General features: G+C 40.7%; 1 protein-coding gene and 1 long non-coding RNA gene across 10 annotated transcripts in view; one reads left to right on the top strand and one right to left on the bottom strand.

The window, feature by feature from the left end:
- The window catches only part of NSMCE2 (NSE2 SUMO ligase component of SMC5/6 complex), a 249,738-nt gene that overhangs the window by 127,025 nt on the left and 108,360 nt on the right, over window positions 1-14,353 (bottom strand). The window lies entirely within an intron of this gene.
- LOC138849984 (uncharacterized) lies at window positions 948-5,643 on the top strand. Its single transcript, XR_011389331.1, has 2 exons — window positions 948-1,183; window positions 4,089-5,643. It is a non-coding gene; the product is annotated as an uncharacterized LOC138849984 (long non-coding RNA).

The raw sequence follows: 14,353 nt of genomic DNA, 5'->3' as shown, positions 1-14,353 counted from the left end.
AGTAGAGAGTAGAATGGTGATAACCAGAGGCTGGAGAAGGGAATAATGGGCAAAGGGGACATGCTGGTCCAAGGTTATATGCTTCCAGCCAGACAGGAGGAGTTTCAATGGTCTGTTGCACTGCATGATGACCACAGTTAATAATAATATATGTTTCAAAAGTGTTAAAACAGATTTTAGATGTTCTCACTGCAAAGAAGCAGATGAAGCTTGATTTAATCACTGCAATGTTTGGGATATGGGAAGATGACACCGTACTCCATATACAATGATGTACAATTATTGTCAGTTAAAAAACTTATAACTGTTGTTACTGCAGAGTGACATGTTTGTAGCCACTCTGTCAAAAAAAAAAAAAAAAAAAGCACGTGACTAATGTGTTCAATCATTTGCAAGTCTGCCTTTCCAAACGAAGAAGGTATTTCTTGACGGCTTATTATATTTTTGTCTCAAATATCCAAGTTTCTGACATATAGTAAGCGTGCAATAAATGTATGTTCAGATGAGTGAAAGGGAATAAAGCAAGCCTCATAGACCAAATAGGCAGACCAGGCTCAACAATGCTGCATGAATTCACATTTAAAGAGCCTTTATTGAGTACCTAGGCACTACATGACAACGTACATTCCTGATGCAACTGCAGTAATAACTAAGTGGCCGTGGAGTTACGTTCAGATTCACTTAGACTGGCTCCTTCAGTTTATAACCTGAAAGGAGTTCATTAACTAAACCTTGCTGGGCTAATGTTCAAGTCATGCAAAAAATTCATATGCCTCCAAAAGGTAGCAGCAGGGAGTCCGCGTGAAGATACAGGGGAATGCTATAGTAGGACTGGCATTCTCTCCTCTGGATTGAAGGCAGGGTGATGGGTTCTCTCTGAGATACAAAAAATACCTCAGAGATATTTTTAGCAGCCACAGGATCCATGTCAGAAAGCCCTGCTATGAGGGATCTCTCTAACCACAGGATAAGGAACTACATATCACACTGAAGCCTCGGCAACAACAGTTGCCTGACTTCAGTTTGTCATGCAATCATCATACATCTCAGCTCTTTTACTTTACTGGGAAGAGAATTCTAAGCCAGCATAAATGAATACGTGGATTTCAATTCTCCGAAAAGGCTTCTGGGTGTGGCTGAGATAGCTAACTTTGAAAACTTAGCAACACAGGATACATTATGAGTAAGTTCTTTACTTTTTTTTTCCTTAAATAATGATGCTAAGTCACCAGATCCTTCTGAAAGAGTCCTTTTATTAATTTCAATGAAGTCAAGCCGAGAACAAGTTGTAATATGAAACGCAATTTATGCAACTATGTTGAAATTCTCTGACAGAGTTACATCTTCTAATGTAAGAATTTTATGGTAAAACAATTTCAAAACAATATTAAGAATTAAGTTAGGCTTATTTTGGTTTTAGGCTGTCATAGGAAAACTATACAAATCACTGAAATCCTAAGGCAAAATGATAATGCCTTTAAATTAAAAAAAAAATGTTCTCTGCAGTTTAAAATTCAAGAGCTGAAACTAAACCTCAATTGAAATTATACTGTTAGGCAACTCCAAAAGCTAAACACAAAAACATGTTAAAATAAAGATTGCAACATCAAGGGAAAACCATCCTCATATATATGGTTTTAGATTCTCAGCCGTTTCTGACTCCAGCCCAGATGAGATCAACTGAGCCCTCACAGGTTTTCCCACAGTCAGCCACAAGCTACTCACTCACTCTTTTCTGGGCCACAGGGGTTTACTCAGGGAAAGGAATGCACCACGGTTAAAGGGCCAATAGAAATCCCGAGGGTGGGTCTGGTCTGTCTTTCAAAACCAATGAACTTCCCATTATATAACCTTTAATAACAAGAGAGAAGTTTACAAGTTATACACCCAGCTTAACTATAAGGCAGGCTATATCATATGCCTCACTGTACTCAAAAAGAAGAAGAAAGCTTTGTGCACGGCAGGATAATGTCAGAAACTTAGTGCATCTGACTTGATGGTCCCACTTTGGCTCTTTTTGACCAAGATCTTCCGTTAGTGAGGTGTTTTCAATCAGAAAAGCCAAGAGCATCTAAAAAACAAAACTTCCATGGCATTTTATTAATTCTGTATAAAATAAAGTAAATCTCTGTAACCACAGGAGAATTCTGAGAATCTAGTCTTTCCAGAAAGACCAAGAAAAATACTTCAGTTTCACCATTTTCAAATTCATTTGACTTTGAAACAAAATAAACATATTACTCTATTTAATATCGTTGCACAAGCGAATTCACAAGAATGAAATGTGTTCAGAGTTCCTAGAAAAAATGTAGCAATACAGGCTGCCAGCTTGTTCAGTGTCGGGCTCTAGGCAGGATAGCAGCACTAGCAGTGACTCAGAGTGAATCACGCGGAAGCTATTTTTGCTTTTAAAGGGCTGCCAGGCACTGTGTTAACATTCAACCCAGAGTAAATTCAGCCCAATGAGAAAACAAGTGTTTCCATGGTTGCTTCTCCACAGTGTGTATGGTATATACGTAACTATTAGGCCAAGAAATCCAGACAGATAAATTAAATAGCAATACTCATCTTTCATTTACATCCAGGCTTTGGAACACCGGAAGCACTAAATGTAACTTGGGCTATTCTTCCATTTCCTCTGTCTATGTGCCTCCCAGAATCCAAATAGCAAATACATAGAGGGCATATTGTTAAAGATATGTACAAACTGGTACCATTAAAGCAGCTTTAGTAGACTGTTGCTTATTGATTTTGTTAGGTTCCCTATTAAGAATCACAACCATTCACATTTCATGAATAGTGTAATCACCGGAGACTATGATGCTGAAAGTAAAATCAGTAGAAAATTTGGTCTACTGATACAAAAAGGAATTCTTATTTAATATCATGACTAGTGAATGGCCAGGGTCTGTAAAGTGGCCAACACACAGAAAGCGTTAAAAAGAATATTGATTGCAGATGAATGGTGAACCTTTAAGTGATTGTTTAAAAAACACATAACATAAAATTAACCACTTCAGTCATTTTTGAGTGCATGGTTCATTAATGTTAAATGTATTCCACTGCTGTGAAATAGATCTCCAGAACTTTTCATCTTGCAAAATTGAATCTCTATACTATGTAATTTCTAAAAAACAAAAACCCTCAATATTTTGAAATATGCTATTTCTGGCTGAATGCACATGGAGTTTTTATACCTGAATAGACAGTACATTAGGGAGTTGTGGGAATAGATAATTTCTATAATTTTAAAAATTTATTTTATTTAATTATTTTATTTATTTGAAAGACAGAGTTACAGAAAGAGGTAGAAACCGAGAGAGAGGCCTTCTATCCGCTGGTTCACTCCCCAGATGGCCGCAACGGCCCATCTCTTCTGGTTGTTCATCCCGTGTGAACCTCCTGGTATTTTGTTTATTCACCTTTATATACTTTCTGTATGTATACATTATTATTGAAACCTAATTTTCCCTTCTATTTAAAAGTTAATTATAAATAGGATTTCTAAGACTTTGCATACGTTCTGAGGTGCATGCAACCCACATTACCAATCTTGCTAGGGAAGCTAACTTTGGTATTTTTTACGAAGCAAAATACCACTGTATGACAGTACCATAACTTCTACAGATGATGCTGAGGATTCTAAGATCCTCTAAGATAAAGATCTAAACAGGCAGATTTAACTATATCGGGGCCAGCGATGTGGCGCAGAGGGTTAAAGCCCTGGCCTGAAGCGCCCGCATCCTGTATGGGTGCTGGTTCTAGTCCCAGCTCCTCCTCTTCCGATCTAGCTCTCTGCTATGGCCTGGGAGAGCACTAGAAGATGGTCCAAGTCCTTGGGCCCCTGCACCCACATGGGAGACCTGGAAGAAGTTCCTGGTTTTGGATCTGCACAGCTCCTGCCGTTCTGGCCATCTGGGGAGTAAATCAGCGGATGGAAAACCACTCTCTCTGCCTGTGCGTCTGCCTCTCTGGAACTCTGCCTTTCAAATAAATAAATAAATCTTTTAAAAAAAAAAAAAAAAACAGAGGCAAGAGCCTTCTCTTTATTTCCTACCCTGATGAATTTTTTTTTTAAACATTTCAAGGGTCACTGTCACAAAGGAAGTGTAATGGAAAAGGCCAGGTCAGCAGGCAACAGGAGAGGACTGAGGAATGGTAATCTGAGCACTGCAACGCTGGAAAACAGCCACACCAGCTACCTTGCACTGCTGTCATGATAGGACTGGGCACAGTGACAAGTCACACAAGAGAAGCCTAACTGAAGACTCAAGCACTGGATAAAAAACATGACCGGACCTCTTACTCAAGATCCGTACATCACCAGGATGCCCGAGTGCTCAAAGGCTATTTTAAACACCCTGAAAAAGTCTCCTAACTGTAATAACAAAACAGACGCTTGCAAATCACATGGCTCCTGGGGAACAACCGTGAAAGGGTACCTTGGTAATGAGAAAGGCGGGACCTACTAAAACAGTCTATCCTGCCTGGATGAACTCTTCAATTCTTAAAGCATCTAGCACAGGGGTTGTGAAATAAATGCATGCAATACAAAGCAACAGAGATACGATAAAACATCTCATTTGAAATCCAAGCAATTTTAAAGTTCTGTGTTGGTTACCTACATGTTGCATAAATAACTTTCAAAACTCTCAAAGCCTAAGGGACCATAACTGATTTATCAAAACATTTTACTTCCTGACTCTTGATTATGATTTTATTAACTCACCTTTACCTGAAAAGTTCAAGGTCAAATAAGTGAAAGAGAGTTAACTATTCACAAAAGGAATAAGATATGGGACCTGCGTTTTAGCATAGTGAGTAAGCTACCGCCTACATGTCCACATCTCACAAGGGCCAGGTTCCTGTCCCCACTGCTCCACTTCCAGTTGGAAGACCTCTGTCTCTCCCACTCTCTTTGTATCTCTTTCATATAAATAAATACATTTTTATTAAAAAAAAAAAGATCTAAGCAGAGGCATAAATGGGAGAGGAATGACAGCTGAAGCATGAGATTTTTAGGACAGTAAAATTATTTTTAAGAAGGAGACATGACAGGTATTTGTCAGAAACCCATAGACCATTTGAATCAGCAATTCTACTTCTAGGTATACACAAAGAAGAATTTAAAGCAGGAACTCAAACAGATATGACACCAATGTTCATAGCAGCATTATAGCCAAAGGTAGAAATCTAAATGTCCATCAACAGATAAATGGATACATAAAACGTCGTCCATACAATGGAACATTATTCAGCCTTAAAAATGAAGCTGTGATACATACTGTAACACAGATGAACCTGGAAGCCACCATAGTAAGCAAAATAATCCAGACACAGAAGGACAAATACTATATGATTCCACTTATATGAAGTACCTAGAATAGTCAACTATAGTGGTACACAGTGACAGAAAGCAGGAGAGTGGTTACCAACCTGGGGAAGGAGGATGAGTTATTATGATTCAGCGGGTAGAGTTTCCTTCCGGGATGCAGAAAGTTCTAGAGATGGATCATGGTGATGGCTGTACATCAATGTGAATATACTTAAAATCACTGAATACTTGGTTAAAATGGCAAATTTTGTTATGTGAATTTTAACATGAATAAATGTCACAGAAGTGCATACAGAATGAACCTTAAATTAATTGATAAATTTAGTTAATAATAATGTACCAATATTGGTTCATCAATCATAACAAATGTGCCATACAAATGCATGATGTTAAAAACAGGGGAAACTGGTGGCAGTGTGGCAGCAGGATATGGGAACTCCCTGTGCTAGTTGCTCAATTCTGTAAACCTAAAATTGTTCTAAAATATAAAGTCTATTAATTAAAAAAAATCTAAACAGGCAAAGATGGTTGCTCTAGGGCAAGCCTTGCCTCCACGTGGAGCCTGCACGACTCCCAGGGACTCAGTTCCTTGCAACCCTGAGTCCCCATCACTCAGCCAGCAGCCCTGCTGGGTCCCACCTTCTTTTCTGCGATGTCTGATCCGATCTCACTGTTCTAATGTTCACATACTTCCTGGTCCTGGAGGCCCAGATTCTGGATCCCTTTGCTCCTATGGGCCCTGGATGTAACTGCTATTCCCTAAGACTGTCTGTGACTATTCCCTAAGCTCTGACCTATGACTTGTTTTGACCTCAGTGTCAGTGTGTATTTTGGCTTAGAGACTAGCCTACTATTGATGCTTAGTACTCTAAGTCTTGATACAATCCCCCAGTTCAGTCTATCAACCTTGTATTTATCTTGCTAGAAGGTACAACCCAGTCTAACAGTAATGAAATATGAAGAGCAGTTAGGAGAATGACATTGGAACAAAATTATAATATAGAACAAACATTCCTCAATACTTAAATAAAGCTCTTAGGGGCAGATTCTCACTCTGTCTTCTAATTTCCTGCCTTAATTCTACACTGACAGTGTCCCAGTTGTAAAGCAAGAACTGCACACCTTAATGTTAGAGAGAAAGCAGTTGAAGCGGGCCAGATGTAAGACAAAGGAAAGGGTCAGAGAGTGACTGAGAGGCCTGACTCTGATCCGAATGCATTTAAAAACAAGAAATCCCGACACTGTGTGTGTCAAGTGAGTCTCACATTTCAGGCTAGAGGTGGCCTACAGACCTCCACACCTCTGTGTGATTGGAAGGGGTGGGGAGTGGAGAAGGGGGAAGGGTGAGGAGGAGAGGAGAGGGGAGAGGAGAGGGGAGAGGAGGGGGAGGGGAGGGGAAGAGTGGAGAGGAGGGGGAGGGTAGGAAGGATGAGGAGGGGAAAGGGGGAAAGAGAGGGAAGGAGGGAGAAAGAGAGGAGGAGATGAGGAGATGCACTAGTGCCTTTTGTAGACTCTACTGTTTGGGGACAATGAAGCTGAGCTAAGTCACTCCATAACAATCTATATTTACTAAAATACCAAAGAGAAGCTTAGATCCACGACAGACACGGGCAGTGAAATCACATTTCAGAATGCCTAGTCCTTGGGCCAATTGGGAACACAATTTAATGCCATGACCAGTTTCAGGTACACTGCGGGATACAGACAACCCTAAGCAGACCAAGAGGACATTCTTCCATGGCATGATTCATTTCACTTCCAGTGCCCTCTGAGGAAAATACCGTGGCAGAGAAAAAACCTTAGTCAGAAAAAAAAGAGCATAAAAGCTCAAGATTTCTTCCTTATACAGGTCTATTCTTTCAAAGCCAAATACTTAGGTTCTTCTCTTTTCCTTTTCCCTATTCTTGTTTTATAAAAGGGAATTAAACTAGGATCAGTTATCACTTACTACTGAATGCAATTTTTAGATGAGAAAATATGATTGCCCATTGATCCCAAGATATTTTTTTCTTAACAGATTGGGGGATGTTCTTCATTTTAAGTCTATGACATGAGAGCAAGACACAAGGCTGCGCCTTGCCTACTCTGAGCATAGGAATTAGCAGATGGATGAGGAAAACACTTTCCTCCAGGCACGGGAAGCACATGCCTTTGATGGGAACATGGGCTGGAACTTGGTCACCCCTTGCCTCCTTGGCCAGTACTTCTGTGTAGTGCATGATAAACCTTACATCTGGATATAGCAGTCCCATCCTATCCTGTGTTTAGAAACATATCATTTTCATAAAGGAATTATGCGCCTGTGAGTCGGAATAAAGCCCCTGTGAGTCGGGGCTTCCTAGCCCACGAGGATATCAAAATAATTAATATGTAACCTGGCAAGGATGTTCAGTGGTCTGCATTCAACCACTTATCTGAATCATCTGCTCAAACTGCAGTCTGGCTAACAACTTCACTACCCACTGGACTCTTCTCACCTGGCTGTGCGCAGAGGCACACGCAATAGCCTGGTCAAGAACTACACTCCATTGCAGCCACTCGGGAAGTAAACCAGAAGATGGAAGAGCATGTGTTCTTGTTCTCTCTCTCACACACTGTCCTTTCTTTCCCCCTCCAACTCTGTCTTTCAAATAAATAAATCTTAAAAAAGAAAAAAAAAAAAAAAAGGAATAGGCTTTGCAGTGACATTGGTAATGGCCAAAGAATAACAATAATAGATAGCTATTAAAAAGAATGAGGCTGGGGCCAGTGCTGTGGTGCAGTGGGTAAAGCCGCTGCCTACAGTGCCAGCATCGCATATGGGCACCAGTTCAAGTCTCAGTTGCTCCATTTCCAATCCAGCTCTCTGCTACAGCCTGAGAAAGAAGTAGAAGATGGCCCAAGTCTTTGGGCCCCTGCACCCATGTGGGAGACCTGGATGAAGCTCCTGGCTCTTAGCTTCTGATTGGTGCAGATGGCCCGAGTCCTTGGGCCCCTGCACCCACGTGGGAGACCCAGATGAAGCTCCTGGCTCTTAGCTTCAGATTTGCACAGCTCTGGCCCTTGCAGCCAATTAGGGAGTAAACCAGTGGATGGAAGATCTCTCTCTCTCTGCCTCTCCTTCTCTCTCTGTGTAACTCTTTCAAATAAATAAATAAACCTTAAAAAAAAAAAAAGAACAAGGAAGCTCTATACATAGGAAATGGAATAATAATCAAAATATACCATGTGTGGGGCCGGCACTGTGGCGAAGCAGGTTAACGCCCTCATCTGAAGCTCCAGCATCCCATATGGGTGCCAGTTGGAGACCTGGCTGCCCCACTTCCTTTCCAGCTCTCTGCTGTGGCCTGGGAAAGTAGTAGAAGATAGACCAAGTCCTTGGGGCCCTGAACCCGCGTGGGAGACCCAGAAGAAGCTCCTGGCTTCGGATCGGCACAGCTCCGGCCGTTGCGGCCAATTGAGGAGAGAACTAGTGGATGGAAGACTCACTCTCTCTCTCTCTCTGCCTCTCCTCTCTCTGTGTAACTCTTTCAAGTAAAATAAATAAATCTTTAAAATATTAAAAAAAGAACAAAACCCAAAATATACCATGTGAAAAAAGCAAAATAGAACAGCATCTCTAACAGGCCCCCACCCATGGTCACAGGTATAAATATACAATATAATCCATTAACTTACTGAACGTCTATCACAAGCTAGGAACTGTGCCATATTTTGAGGAATTAAAAATGGATGAGAGTCAGTTTTTATCCTCAGTGAACTCTCCATCTGAAGAAAATACAAAACTAGGAGAGTAGAAGAATTTCAGGAAGAAAAACATGATTAGCATATAGGAATGATTAACTCATCTACATGGTACACTGATAATGATGGTAAGGATGAAAATAATAGTTAACAGTTACAGAACATTCAATGTGTGCCAGGACCGTGTTGTGACTTCTATACATGAATCTTCAAAACAACCCTGTGAAGTAGCTGTTTTATTATTCTGTTATTTTAACAGATGGAGAAACTCAAGCACAGAAAGTTTTAGAAACTCACTCACGGGTTATACAGCTTGTAAGGGGCTGAACTCAGACATGATCTCAGAATGTGTAGCTCTGGAGTCTAAGCCATGAACTATTACTGCTCTGTAGAGAATCTGAAAGAATAAATTCTAATCTCAGACCAATAATGTCATCAGTAACACTGCCTTACACCTATTTGCAGTTTGTAAAGTACTTTCAAGTGCAATCTCACTTTCAACCTGTAATAGCCTTGCGATTCATTCTCTTTGAAACGAACATGTATTCCCACCTATTAAAATGAAATGATAGCGGCTATTATACGTCCCCAAAATCCCTGTCACTGAAAATAACTGAGGTAGTAAAAAAAAGTTACTCTCAAAGAATTCTGCAGAAACTCATCACACTGTGGCATGTAAGTTAGACAAGAAAGGCAATGATAAACTAGATAATGGGACTCACTCACAATGGTGTTTGAAAGGCCATTTTAACAGGAAAAGACTGCCTCTGGTTTATATAAATACAAATTATGATTCTTTTATTCTATAACTATATTTGAGTACTGTAGTAATTGGTCTATGTTTAAATATTGTACTATCCAATTAGCATAAAATAAAATGCATTTTATCTGATCCTTCTCAAAATGATTTAAATAGGACCAACTAGAACAGATAGTTTAAAAACCAAATTTATCTTTCAAGTTTTAGAAAAGGAAATCCCCAAATTATTTCTACCACTTTAGCCCTTAAATAAATCCAGATATACTTGTAGAAAGTACCAGCTGACATTACTCAATGGGGGTTTCCTTACTTTTGTTCATTTTGGATTTCCTTGTCAGTAGGAATATACCTTATTTATTTCTATTTTTTGGAAAAAACATTACTCAGTGAAAGCACTATTCAATGAAAATGAAATGTGCACTTCCCTTACAAAATAAAATAAAGATTCTTTATTTAATTTTCCAACCAACACAAATATTTCATGGAAGAAAATTAAGTCCTGGACCACCGGAGAGGAAAAAATGTGCCAACCATCTTGCCAGCATCATCTTTCCTACAGCACTTCTGTAGCTCTATTATCTCATGCTCTTCAACATTCACTAGTTGAAAAGATTCTCCTTAATTAAATAATTACCTTCTTGGAAAAACACAACCCAATTCTAAATTTAGTAGTATTCTCACCTCTCCACTTATTTAAATTCTACCTCTTCTTCAAAGTCTTTTCAAAACTCATTTTCACTCTGAAGCTATCACTCCCTGGTTTCAAAGATCTTTCTCTTTTAGGGTGTTAATTATATGAATCACATATCCTGGCACTCACTCATGTGCCTCCTTCCATTCTTTCGCTAATTCAGTAAGCACTCAGCTTATATTTCTCCCATAGCACTTATTCAAGCAGTTGTAAATATCTATTTCTATGCTCTACTATGAGGACTAAGTCTTGTCCATCTGTTTTCCACCTTTGATTAAAGCTGAGTCCTTGGCACATTAGTAATAAACACTTTTTGGATATAAAGTTTGCCTATCTTGTAAGAATATAATGTCTTTTTTTAAGATTTATTTTATTTATTTGAAAGGTAGAGTTACAGAGAGGCAGAGGCAGAGAGAGCAAGAGAGGTCTTCCATTCGCTGGCTCACTCCCCAAATGGCCGCAACAGCCAGAGCTGAGCGGATCCAAAGCCAGGAGCCAGGAGCTTCTTCCAGGTCTCCCACGTGGGTCCAGGGGCCCAAGCACTTGGATCATCCTCTGCTGCTTTCCCAGATGCATTAGGAGGGAGCTGGATAGGAAGTGGAGCAGCCAGGACTGAAACCTGCGCCTACATGGGATGTGCACGCTGCAGGTCGGGGCTGTAACCCGCTGCACCACAGCGCTGGTGGAATATAATGTCTTGAAAGTAAAGATGTGCTACATATTTCTTTTTTCTCTACACTTAGCCCAGAGTCAGGCACAAAACACTCAAGGATATTTCAACAAATACTGTATAAGTAAATCAGTTGTACATTAGTTTCTGTTAAATACTCTTCAAATTGCTTTGATGTCTAAACACACAAACATGTCTCTGATGAAATGTACGAATCAGAAGAGTAAGATTACCTCAAATAGTCCTTTCTTTTCAGAGGTAGTATATTGAGAAAAAAAGAGTACTATGGGTGCATGCACAAGTCTATGCTGCTTCGGCAGTTAAAATTTGGTATAAGAATTTCAGAATGAACAGGCAGAGATAAGCTGGCGTGGTAGACTCGAAATCTGTCCACTATATGTTCTAGCTCCTTCCATCGAGGCAGAGTCTGTTTGCCCATCCCTTGACTCCGAGCCGCCTTGTCATTGCTTTGACCAAAAGTCGGGCAAAAGTTGCACTGTGCACTTTCCAAGCCCAGGCCTCAGGAGACCCTCAGCTTCTGCTCTGAAAGGTCTGACCTATTCTCTGCCGGCAGGTAAACAAAATGGAACCAGTCTACCCGAGGATGAGTTCACATGGAGTGGGAAGCAGCTGTCCCACCAGCAGGGGCGCTCCACCAAGAAGCACAGAGACAATCTGCCAGTGTGGTGAGCCCAGCAAAACCAAAGGAAAAATCAGCCAGCTAACCCCAGGCCAACTGACCAGTTCACAGAATCAGGAGCCAAATGAATAGTTGCGATTTTAAGCTGCTAAATTTCGGAAGGGATTATTCCACAATAAAGGCAAACTGAAAGAAACTCATTAGCATTTAATTTAAGACTGAGTATTTACATGATGTAGCAATACTAATACTAATTTCTGAGCAGTCTTCAACTTCAGTTTACAGCCATTAATAATCATCCCCTGGGGCCCAGCATGCAGCGGGTTATGCTACAGCCTGCAGGATTCATATGAGTGCCCATTTGAGTCTCAGCTGCTCCACTTTTGATCCAGCTCCCTGCTAAGTGCAGAAGATGGCCCAAGAGCTTGGGCCCCTGCCACCCACTAGGGAGACCAGGCCTGATCCAGGCTCCTGGCTTCAGCCTCGTGTAGTCCCAGCAGGTACGGCCATTTGAGGTAAGAACCAGTAGATGGTAGAACTCTTTCTCTGTCCCTTTCCTCTCTCTCTCTTTCTCTTACTCTGCCTTTCAAATAAGTAAATCTTTTAAAAAGAAAATCATCTCATATGTTTAATATTTTTAAATAACCTTAAAATTTAAAAAATGGAATTAAAGTATAATTTCCAAATAAAAACTGCTAGCTTTTGTATTGACTGATCTGCTAAAAAACTACTACCTATTAAAGAGTATACCTCAACTTCATCCTTTCATGAGCCATGAGAGTTTTTTTTTTTAAAGTAAACTATGTGTTTCTTGCTTATGAAATTGGATAGCCGAAAACAGGACTGATCTTTTTTTTTTTTTTTAAGAGACATTTATTTAGAAGGCAGAGTTAGAGAGAACAGGAGAGAGAAAGACAGAGAGAGAGAAAGAGAGCGAGCGATCTTCCTCCCACTGGATAATTCCCCAAATGGGTACAACAGCCTGGGTGGGGCCAGGCTGAAGCCTGGAGACAGGAGATTCATCTAGGCCTCCAGCATGGGTGGCAGGGGCCACGTACTTTCCACGGCCTCTGAGATGCATAAGCAGGGAGTTTGATAGGAAGTGGAGCAGCCAAGACTAGAACCAGCACTCGTACGGGATGTGGCATTGCAAGCAGCAGCTTAGCCAACCCGAACTGCAACACCAGCCGCCTTTTACTCTTTATTGCTTTAAATATCACTTTTTGAGACTGGGAAAAGAAAGATGAAGGAAACCTGACCAATAAGACCAATGAAGCAGAAGCACAGAAAATAAAAAAATAATGGTTAGTTTCTCTCCCTCCAAAGCTAAATCTTATTAAATTATGAAATTTAGTTTATGAATTTTTAAACATGAGATTTTGAAACATGAAAATGATTCCCTGTGTAGGACTCAGAATTTTGTACATTTGGACAAAAGGAAATTCAACTAAAAGAAGAAAATGATTCTCTTAAGAAGAAAAACCATTTTCCCCTTTGATATTTTTGGCTCCTTAGTCCTTAGTCCTCCTGAGCTTGCCCTGAGGTTGGGTGGCTTGGCATCCTCCCCCCACACAGAGGTCATCTGCTCCCAGAGTTCCATGGCCTGGCAGCAGATGAAGAGCCCATCTTTCCTCTTTAGCCAGAGCCGTATACTGGAGCTTTGTTCATTTCCACCCATTCATGGAAAATAGACTAAAATGCAGAATCTTAAATTCAATATGCTTGATATTTGTGTCAACTTCTCCACGTAAAGACTAGCTCTCCATGAAACATTACTTTTTATTTATTACTTTATTTGAGAGGCAGGGAGAAAGACAGAATGCTTATCCACTGGTTTCCCCCTAGATGTGTGCAATGGCCAGGGCTGGGCTGGGCCAAATCTGGGATCTGGGAACTCAATCTAGGTCTCTCCCACATGGGTGATGGGAACACAATTACGTGAGTCATCACTACTCCATCTATTAGGAGGTGGAGCTGGTTATCAAACCCAGGTATTTTGATGTGGAATTCTGGTGTCTCAACCAACAGCCTAAACATCCTCCTCTACTATTTTTTTTAAAGATTTATTTATTATTTATTTGAAAGTCAGAGTTACAGAGAGTGAGAAGAGGCAGAGAGAAAGAGAGAGAGAGGTCTTCCATCTGGTGGTTTACTCCCCAATTGGCCGCAATGGCCAGAGTTGTGCCCATCGGAAGCCAGGAGCCAAGAACTTCCTCTGGGTCTCCCATGTGGGTGCAGGGACCCAAGGACTTGGGCCATCCTGTACTGCCCTCCCAGGCCATAGCAGAGAGCTGGATCAGGTGGAGCAGCTGGTCTCGAACTGGCGCCCATATGGGATACCAGGGCTTCAGGTCAGGGCGTTAACCCACTGTGTCTTAGCACTGGCCCCCCTACTACTTCTTAATGGCAACAAGTAACTCACAAGGGTAACAGATTCAAGTAACAAGTAACTCCAAAAATAAGCCTCTACTTACCCTTGTAAGCTCTTCTCCCATATACTCATGGTCTGATCTAACTAGATTACTTGCTGCTGT

The sequence above is a fragment of the Oryctolagus cuniculus genome, chromosome 6 (assembly GCF_051225735.1).
Source record: "Oryctolagus cuniculus isolate XC-2025 breed Fujian yellow rabbit chromosome 6, ASM5122573v1, whole genome shotgun sequence".
NCBI lineage: Eukaryota > Metazoa > Chordata > Mammalia > Lagomorpha > Leporidae > Oryctolagus > Oryctolagus cuniculus.
The sequence above is the reverse complement of the archived record's forward strand: the minus strand, read 5'-3'. Positions and strand labels throughout refer to the sequence as shown.